General features: G+C 30.0%; 1 long non-coding RNA gene across 11 annotated transcripts; it reads left to right on the top strand.

The window, feature by feature from the left end:
* The first annotated feature begins 466 nt into the window (after positions 1 to 466).
* Positions 467 to 3,966, top strand: LOC139891462 (uncharacterized). 11 transcript variants are annotated; one of them, XR_011773670.1, is made up of 4 exons: positions 467 to 861; positions 1,169 to 1,662; positions 1,755 to 1,853; positions 1,977 to 3,966. It is a non-coding gene; the product is annotated as an uncharacterized lncRNA (long non-coding RNA). The 11 variants fall into 11 exon arrangements; XR_011773671.1 differs by having other exon boundaries at positions 1,169 to 1,853; positions 1,977 to 2,066; positions 2,207 to 3,966; XR_011773672.1 differs by having other exon boundaries at positions 1,169 to 2,527; positions 2,638 to 2,719; positions 3,647 to 3,966.
* The last annotated feature ends 7,157 nt before the right edge of the window (positions 3,967 to 11,123 follow it).

Raw genomic sequence — 11,123 nt, 5'->3', positions numbered from 1 at the left:
AATTATTATTTATATTACTATGAACATTATCATTAATAATTATTATTATCAGTAATATTATTTATTTATTTGATATTTTTATTAATAAAATCATTATTAATATTAATAGTATAATTATTAAATTATTTAATTATTAATTATTAATTATTAGAATTATTGATATTATTATCATTAGTATAAATTTTATTATTTATACACCTATTATTATTATTATTATTATTATTATTATTATTATTATTATTATTATTATTATTATTATTATTACTAATAATACATGTATATATTTATTAATATAGATTATAATCAGATTACATATATATATTTTATTTTATCTACATAAATCACAGGCATAAATCCGCCACATGTCAGCTATGTATTCATCCTCACAAAATACAATTTTCTCATAATTTAGAATTAAATAAATCACTAATTTTCTAAATCTGACGCGTCCCTGTAAAAACACGGCTTAAATCAAACCACTATTTTCCCTATCTTCAAACCGTTCCTCTCCTAAAAATGAAAACTACCCATCCTTCTCAATCCATCTCTGGTTGAGAATTGTCAAACCCTAATCAAACCAAGCGTCGCTTGATTTAATCTTCATCTTCAATCCATCTCCGATTCGTTGGTGTTTAACAATCAATCAATCGTCACGCGTCCCAATTGAAATCCTAAATAAACATAGTAGCGTAAAACCTACCTTCAACCAAAATCAAAGTGTTACGCCTGGTTGCGGTACGTCAGATCACATCATTTTAATTAAAGTGTTACGTCGTGGTTCTTCGATTTCATAGCAGCAATTTGAGATAGAAATTTGTGATTCACCTCAAATCGTCGTCACTATTGTCAGTCCTATCAAAGGTATTTCTTTGTAATGATTTGTTTACCATATGTTTTATCATTTACTTAAATATATTTATGTAGGATTAATATATCAGAAAACAATTTAGTTGTTGTATGTTCCTAGGGTTAAGTTGTAATAGAAGGTGTAAAAATTTTCATTCTGAACTGGATATATGTTTAAGTAAATCTTTCATTTACTTAAATATATCTGTTTTTCTAAATTGGATTTAAAATAAATCAACCTTTGCAGTAGAAGCTCAATAAGCTTTCATTCTCAAGTTAGTGTACGTGTGCTGATATTTTATTTTCTGTTGCATTGTATCAGCTTATGACAGCTTTGATGGTTAATATGTGTCTTCTCAGTCACCTCTTGGCAAGGCAACGATTACTTGCAGCCGTGGTGACTGATGCTGTTTACTTCGCTGTTCTGCTATGCTTTACAAAAATTAGGGTATGATGGTAAACATATTGGACATGGAACCGGCGAAGCGAATAAATTTTTTCGTTTCTTGGCGTGGCATTCTCTGAACTGCAGTCATAACGATTCATTCTACGTCGCTAGGTTTATGCATATGTCTGAGCCATGGACATGGACAAACACACAATGATTTGCAATCATATTAATTTTAGTGGTATTTTTCAGTGACAACCTACATTTGTAATCACTTTTGTGTCTTCTGATATTGACGATTCCAAATAAAATTGAATTAACTTCATAGAAAGAAGTTTAATATACCAGGCGATGGTGAATACGATTTGTAACTGTTGTGTTGAGAAATGAGAACAAAAAGTTTACCGTCATGGCAAGGCAACTTAAAGGTTGTAGCCACGGGGCTTTCTATTCTCTTTTTTGATATTACCCACCTACTTATGAATGTCACAAAACAGCGATTGTATGTGTTTGTACACAGATATGACTGGCACAATTACGTCTATATAGGTGTATTATTGGTTTATCGTGATATAGCTGACTGCACACAGATATGTGTTCGCCGTGGTGCAACGTTTTGGTAAGAAGAACGTTTAAGATCAACCAAAAAATCATAATCAAGTGTATGCCCGCGCAGAAAATTTTTCAGATCACTCTTTGATGTATCATTAATATTAGATTATTTATTGTGAGTTTGTGACAGACTAAATAGGATGCATCCATAATGTCAGGAACTTGAAGAGTTTCGGTGATAATCCAAAGAGGTGGAGACCAATCCACTGGGATCATGATTGTATAGTCTTTTTCGATCCATTGTATTATTGTTATTTCTATATGAAGTCATGACCATGGGCATTAGTTTTGCTGTTTGCAGTGGATACCATTTTGTTTTGATTTCAGAAATATCACTACATGTTGACAAAATTGTTACAGGAGTATCTTTCTTTGTGTTGGCTGGTTCCAACTGAGATGAAATGTGAGGAGCAAAACTGACATATGGCGAAACAAACTAACAGATATGTGTTTCGTAAAATGGTTTTTCTGATAGCGTTCCATTACTTTCCAACAGTTATGTTATTTTAGTACTAATTTTATTTATCAAATAAATTGATTTAGAAGGTTTTATGCACTTTATATACATGTTGGTCAACTGTCAGCTACTACTCCAACAGTATCGAGTGTTGTCGTGTCTCATCCTATGATTACTAGATGGTGTATATCACTACTGAGTGGGTTCATCTTCATCTATTGCAGGTAAGGACATTGTATATATTTTTTTTACATGTTATTTATTTATTACTGATTCGTGTCACTTTAAGGTTGATATGGTAGTTATGTCTGCTGATTTCATTGTAAAACAGCAGATGTCCTCTTTGCGATCGGCTGCGCTACAGTATTTGCAACCTGCAGGCGCACCAGTGGCCGATGGTATATCGCATTCTGGTGGTGCGTTTATTTACGATATCCATATATGTAATTGTTTTGATATATATATTTCCTATTTCCTATATGCTCATTTACTTTGTTTCCTGGGTGTCACTTTTTGTACATTTTCCTTTGTTTGCAAAACTGAATTGAATCAATGTTTAATATCCTTCGTTTGAGCCAAAACTAAAACTTCATTAGCGTGTCAAGTGAGGGTGATCACTCAGGAGAGCTTTAAATGAGCAACACAAGTGATATTTTTTTTCAGTCGACTTTAGGCAATTTATGCTGTGAAATGGGAGGATTTCGTTGGTTGTGTATCATTTTTAAAGAAAATTTAATAAAATTTATTTTCAAGTTGTTTTGATATTTTTGCATGTTCACATGTGCATACTGTGAGTGAAATGCATACCACCGAGTTGATGAAATATCAAATTGAATTAGGAGCATAAAATGGAAAAATCACTAAAGTTGCTTAAATACTGTGTGTATTGATTTCATACCACCCGATGAATACTTTCCTGGTTCTTATGCGTATTTGTGTATTACTAATCTAAATTAATAAATCACTAATGGTGTTTCTATATTGCAGGTATATGCACTTTTAGCATTATTATATGATATGTTATTCTTTACCATCTACATCTTAGTAGTAGATGTTACGACTATGTCTTCTTTTTTGATTAATTTGGTTACTATTAACAACTATACCTCTCAAGTTTAACTGCAATTATTTTTTAGGCTAGGTCTTCGGAAAGGTTGATGTTATCGTGGTTAGACTATATTTTTACATCATCATCTATCATGTAGGTCTGGAGCCATATTCAAAATATATTAAATGTTGAGAATGTTGTTTCTTTATGTTGATGATCATATGTTAACTTTGTTATAATTGGTAATTTTAATTAGTATATAGTTCACATGTTGGTTATTTTAATTGAGTAACAGGCCTGTACCAAGCAAAATGCGGAGAACTATACCTCCTGCTGGTGGTGGTGATGCTGCTACTTTTGGTGGCGGTGGCGATCCTACTCCATCAAGGACATAAGCCCAAGTAGCACGCTCGGCTGAAGAACTATTACCCTAAAATTTTAAACTTTTTTGGTTTAAAATGCATATATGCATATATTGTTTGCTTTGTACAAGTGCAGGAAACATGATTTTATATATAATCCATGTAAGATAATCTTAAATTTTTACCTTTCTAATTTTGTAGCTTAATGGAGCATTTATTCTATTTGGAACATTCTTTGTTATGCCATTTGATATAAAAGGTCCATTTAAAATTTATTATTATTTTCTACCTTAATGTAGTATTTAACATCTTAAAAGCATTGTCCAATGGTCCTACCACAATGTAGTTAAATTTTGTAAGAAACTAAGTGATCTTCTTTACTCTACTTTTTTTTTTTGGCGAAAACGAAGACTTTATGACCAATCCTTTTTGGAATGAGAAAAGTAAAAACAAAATACAAGAGATAAAAGCAACCACGAACAGGACTCGAAGACACTAAACTAAACTTAACAGAGTTATCTTCTTTACTGTATATGTAAACAAAGATATGATAACATGTGGTAATTGAGTTTGATTTTGTAGTATTTATTATTTACCCATAATACCTTCATTATCAGTTAAACTAACTTCATGTAACAAAATTGCTATTGCATCTATAGAGATTTTCTTCATGTGAAATCAACAATTGCAAATTATTGTGAGCGGAACTAATTTATTTTGTCAGTAGTTTGTTATGTGTATTCCTTTTATTTATATATACTCAAAGGATATGCACATTGTGAATTCCTTCTTAAAAATGAATCAGATGTAAAATATCTCAAAATCTTTAATTATAATTATATTTTCTTTGTAGGTGAAATAATCTTGGTCAAATGTGAATGTTCATAATTTTGTGTTGCTTAACTACTATTGTTTAATTGAACCAAGGTTTGCACCTTAGTTTCTAAAATTTCGTAAACCGGCATCTTTTACACGGACTACATAGCAGTTTCAATGTTATAATGTACAAAGTGTTTTGGTTGTCCATTTGGACCCTTTGACTCGTTTACAACTGACCTATTTGAATATCACATTTTGTTTTAATTATATTGTACATTGTCACAAAATAGTTTAGAAAATATAATGACTTGATCGGACCAACTCAATTTCATTAGTGATTACTTTCGTCATTGTAATTGTGTAATACAAGTTATCGGTACCAATATTAACACATTCAAATACTATTTATAAACCTACCGTACAACACACACGCTCTTAGATGTATATTTGGTTGTGAAAAAATACGGTCTTTATCATATCATTAATTGATATACCATTTTACGATTCAAGTTTGTTTGCTGAAGATATACCATTTTACGATTCAAGTTTGTTTGCTGAACAGTCCCCATGCAACGCACGGGCTCTTAAATCTAGTATTTATACAAAATACAGTACGTAGATATCAGATACATATACAGATATATATATTTATATAAATAAATAATGTATATACATATACAAATAAAAATAAATATGTATCTATACTTAAGGAATCAAATACAGTTTCCAGTTGCAATCAAACTTTATCTAATTTTGTTTCTTGTCTCATAAACTGATAAACTTCCTAATCAATCGTACAAATCAAGTTTATTTGGTAATCTGTTTTATATTATATTTCTCTGAACGAATATTATTCTGTGGAGCCAATCAAGCTATAAAACAAACACCATTTGAGTCAATTAAACTGTAATAATACCACATAATCTTTATATAATCTTCTGTTATCACAAGTTGGATTAAAACATAGAAATTCAATTTTATTTTTTTTTAAAAGAAAGAGGTCGCCTACTATGTTATTGCTTCTTTTATACAACAGTTCGATTTTGAATGATATTTTAAAAACTAAAAATACAGTTTTGTTGGGATTTTTATGCTCAAACTATCTGCAAAATATGAAACTCCAATTTCATCTATCGACTTCTAATTGTCGAGTCAAAGTTTCTGTTTACAAAAGTCAAACGCTGTAATTTGGATAAAATTCGAGCTGATTGTTGAGTTTCAAGTTAAATTAACAATTTATAAAGTTTCTAGGAGATGTTTGCAACAAAATTTGTGTTGTGAACTTTATCTAAAACATTACAAAAATCAAAATCAATGTTGAAGTCCACTTGTGTTCTACACGATGGATACAGCAGATATATTTTTTTTCTTCTTGTCTGTTGCACAAAATTTCTTAGTAATAAGATGTTGCTAAATCAGTTTCAAGTCTAAATTAGTTCTAGTAATTCGCTGTTTTAAATATTTGGTCCCTGGTCGAATTAGCTTGGTGAAGAGAAGAAGAAATAGACACAGATAGATATAGGATACATATTTATTTTTCGGGGTATTATATCAGATAAAACAGAAACGTAGTAATGGTTGAGGTTGTTTGCGGGCTAGCGGGTGGTCGTGGGTTCGAGTCACGGCTTGGGCAAATTGTTATCTTTTTGATCCTTTAAGGTAGTAAATCATTATTATTATTATTATTATTATTATTATTATTATTATTATTATTATTATTATTATTATTATTATTATTATTATTATTATTATTATTATTATTATTATTATTATTATTATTTTCCTTATGATTATTATTATTGTTAGTGTTATTATTATTATTATTACTATTACTATTACTATTATAATCATTATTATTATCATTAATTAGTATTATTGTCATTATGATAGATATTATTATCAACAAAACGACCATTAAAATAATTTATGATATTATCATTATTATTACTAGTATTACCATTTAAAAATTAATTAGTATTATTAATTCTAATATTATTGATATTATTAGCATTATTATTATTGTGTTATTATTGTTAGTCTTATTATTATGAATTTAAGGTTATTAAACATGTTAATATCCCAATTATATAATAAAAGATGTTATATTAAAGAGTAAGGAAATTGGTTATAATTATATGAAAACATGTAAAAATTATAATTATAATTACAAATTAATGTTAAAAGAAACTATCGTCATTAGTTTATAAATTAAATGCGAAGGTTATGATTATTATAAATATGATTATACAGGTATTAATAATATCGATAAGATGATAAATATAGAAATTTTGGATATAAATATTACTATGGAAATGATTAAAATCTTAATTAATGTATATTTTAATGGAATATTAAAAGTCTTATAATTATTGTTATCATAATTATCTTTATAAAACTTAGTATTATTATCATTATTAATATCATAATTTTCATTAACATTATTATTATCACTTTTACCATTATATAGTATCAATATTTTTTTTTACTAATACTAGTATTATTATAATTATTAATTTCATAAACAACTGATCTTCATATAAAAGATAAATTTAATATACATAACTTAATTATATTAATATTACTATATATAAAATAAAGATATAAATATAAATAATGAAACATATAAATTATTAAAAATAACAATTACATCACTAATAATAATATATAAATTGTTCGATTACAAATATACCTTTTAATATATATACAAATGATATATGTTCATGAATCCAAGGCCAAACTCTGCATTGTTCAATATTGTCATATGTATTTTTACTACAAAATACATTAGGTGAGTTCATTTGATTCCCTTTTACTCTTTACATTTTTGGGACTGAGAATACATGCGCTGCTTTTACAACTGCTTTATTAAATGCTTTTGAAATATATTTTGAACTGCGAATACATAAATTGCTTTTATAAATGTTTTACGAGATAGACACAAGCAAAACATTCCTCGAATGAATTATGTGGACGTGATAATTGCCACCATTGAATTATGTGGACGTGATAATTGCCACCAATTGATATGAATATTTTTCCATGATTATTATTGCTTGGTAACCTAAGAATTAGAATCGGGTATGGCCCTAATTCACGCGAATCCTAAAGGTAGCTACCGGGTTTAACACCTCCACCCAGAATGTTCACTAGACGGAAGAGCTAGTGGGCGTGGAGTTTAGTACTTCGAGGTTTATATATTATACAGACGATATGTTCTATTTTTGGGGATATTATTTATGCGCATTATATGTTAAGGTCGGTTACCAAGCCAAGCAATGAATGAAAAGTGAATGTTATGTATCGAGAGAATGATTTTATACATAGGTTATGTGTATGATATTTTTGTACACGAGATATGTGTACGGTTACTAAGATTTATGAAAATGGTTTCGTACACGAGATAGGTGTACTGTATTTGAATCTTGTGGTCTATCAAAATGATGAATTTTATTGTTTACGATAAACTTATGAACTCACCAACCTTTTGGTTGACACTTGAAAGCATGTTTATTCTCAGGTATGAAAGAAATCTTCCGCTGTGCATTTGCTCATATTAGAGATATTACTTGGAGTCATTCATGACACATTTCAAAAGACGTTGCATTCGAGTCGTCGAGTTCTTCAAGATTATTATTAAGTCAATTATAGTTATATATATTATGAAATGGTATGCATGCCGTCAACTTTCGATGTAATGAAAGTTTGTCTTTTAAAAATGAATGCAATGTTTGTAAAATGTATCATATATAGGTCAAGTACCTATCGATGTAACCAAATGTAATGTATTCGTCCGGATGGATTAGGACGGGTCATGAAAGTTGGTATCAGAGCGGTGGTCTTAGCAAACCAGGTCTGCATTAGTGTGTCTAACTGATAGTCGTTAGGATGCATTAGTGAGTCTGGACTTCGACCGTGTCTGCATGTCAAATGTTTTACTTATCATTTCATGTCGAAAATCATCTACTTATCATCCTTAGGAAATTACCTGCGTATCATTCATAGTCTAGACACATTTTACTGCATTGATTGCATGAATAGTGTATAGACAAAGTTCATATCTTAGCGTATCTAATAATTCATATCCTAGCGTATCTGTTACTATAGATTTGCCTGACATATGCCATAAATTCCTCTGTAATCTATGAAATCTTTTGTTCTACATATATAGATATTCTGTGTAATTAGAATACCATCCGATAGCCAAAAATCATTTCATATCAAAAAACCCTTTACTCAATCGTACAAAATGGAATTCGCCACTAGTTCAAGTCCCTCGGATTCTGATATGGAGTTTCACTCGAGCTCCGATAACAGTGTGACCGGAATGGATCAACCACTTAGCCATCAACTATTCTGGATGAATTTGGGATGTGTTCGTAATCGATTTAATCAATGGAGATGAGAAGAAGGCGATTCGTTCCACCAACCGAATTCACCTCCTGGCGAAGAACCTGAAGCACTTACCGGCGAACCTATCCGAAACACCATTTTCACCCTCATTTCCTGAATATCTCTCCATGATTATATACTATCTCAAATTCTAAACCTTATACATCCACTCGTTCCGACCTACAATCATCCCGGAATAATGGAAGAAGTCAACGAACTTCGAGCTCGAGTAATCAATTTGGAGAATATGGTGCAAAATTTACCAGCTTCAGCAACATCACTGGCACCAACAGTACCATCAATAACAGCACCAGTATCATCAACAATCCATGCCTCAATATCACCATCTGTACTTCGAGTATGATCTTCGTTCTACGTATCGTTCTACCTCATTTATCTTCGTTCGACATGGCGAATATGTAATCTCTAAAGTTTTAGAGATTATTTATTCTAGTTCCAACCGAAAACTAAATAAGTTTAATATCATGTTAACTCATTAAATCCCTGATTACATCTGAAGAAAATATATATGTATATATGCTTTCATAAAGATTGTAATTAAAAATTCTTTTGTACAAACTGTTAATGGTGAAAATATTTTAACGGGTAGGTAATACCCGAGGAATATTTAGATTTCACATTAATAAGTTACATTGTACATTCTTCGAATCTGATTCAACAGTCATTTACTATCCTACTTACATCCACATATATACGTATCCGTTCACCGCAGAATAACCATTTTCATTTAATTTCATATTTGGATTTTGACCTATAAGAATTCAACAAGTGGCATAATGAAGAAAACATTTGACAAAATAAAATTTGTTAGAAACAAACAAATTAACCATGAGAAAATTTTATTAAGAATCCACGCTAACAAAATCCTAGCTAACCGTTCCTAGCTAACTGTTAATTCCCTATTACATTATCGCAATTTAATTATCGCAATTTATTTATCACAATTTATTTATCGCAATTTATTATCGCAATTTTTATTCTCGCAATTTTATTTATCGTCATTTAATTTCCGTTATTTATTTTACGCACTTTAAATATCGGGACACGTATACAAGGTTTTGACATATCATATCGACGCATCTATATATATTATTTGGAATAACCATAGACACTCTATATGCAGTAATGCGAGAGTTAGCTATACAGGGTTGAGGTTGATTCTACAATAATATATATACTTTGAGTTGTGATCGAGTCTGAGACATGTACACGGGTCACGATACGTATTAATTAATTTGAATATTATATATTAAACTATATATGAATTATTGGACTGTTACTGTGGACTATCGACTGTGGACTAAGAACATTGGACAATCAAATTGAATTAAAATATTGATTATAACATATGAAACTAAATAATTCTTCAAGTTTGCCACTTGATTTCATTCTAAACCTCATTTGTATCTTGACGATTCCAATCTGCGTACAAACCATTCATGATTCTTGAAAACACATCAATCGAGAGGATGAACCGACCGTACTTGATAATGCTAAAAACGAACATATATTTCATAGCATTATTCCTCAAGAAAGACAAGCTTTTAGTTGCAATTGTTCTATTTACAAGTGATATTCGTTTAAATAATAAAAGGTGAAGACAAAAGACAGATTCGACGAATTGAAGACGCAAACGACCAAAAAGCTCAAAAGTACAAAAGACAATAAAAAAGGTTCCAATTATTGATAAGAAACGTCTCGAAATTACAAGAGTACAAGATTCAAAACGCAAAGTACAAAATATAAAATTGTACGCAAGGACGTTCGAAAATCCGGAACCGGGACCAGAGTCAACTCTCAACGCTCAACGCAACGGACTAAAAATTACAAGTTAACTATGTATATAAATATAATATAATATATAATTAATTATATTAATTATATATATATTATATATATATATTAAAAACCGTCGGCAGAGAAACTCCAAGGGTGTGAGCTGTAAATTCATCCTCCGCGACTCGCGGAGTTTGAAGAGGCTTTTGCCGCGAGTCGCGGAGCCCCAAATTTCAACTCTGGCTATAAAGCCAACCGAATTCTGATCAAAATCATCAATCTTTTTCTTCTCTTATCATACGTAAAATTTATATATATATATAATTTATATTTTAATTTTAATTATAATTCTAATAATAAGGGTATGTTAGCGAATGTTGTAAGGGTGTAAGTCGAAATTCTGTC

This window comes from Rutidosis leptorrhynchoides, chromosome 2, assembly GCF_046630445.1.
Source record: "Rutidosis leptorrhynchoides isolate AG116_Rl617_1_P2 chromosome 2, CSIRO_AGI_Rlap_v1, whole genome shotgun sequence".
Lineage (NCBI taxonomy): Eukaryota > Viridiplantae > Streptophyta > Magnoliopsida > Asterales > Asteraceae > Rutidosis > Rutidosis leptorrhynchoides.
This window is presented reverse-complemented; position numbering and strand designations above follow the sequence as displayed.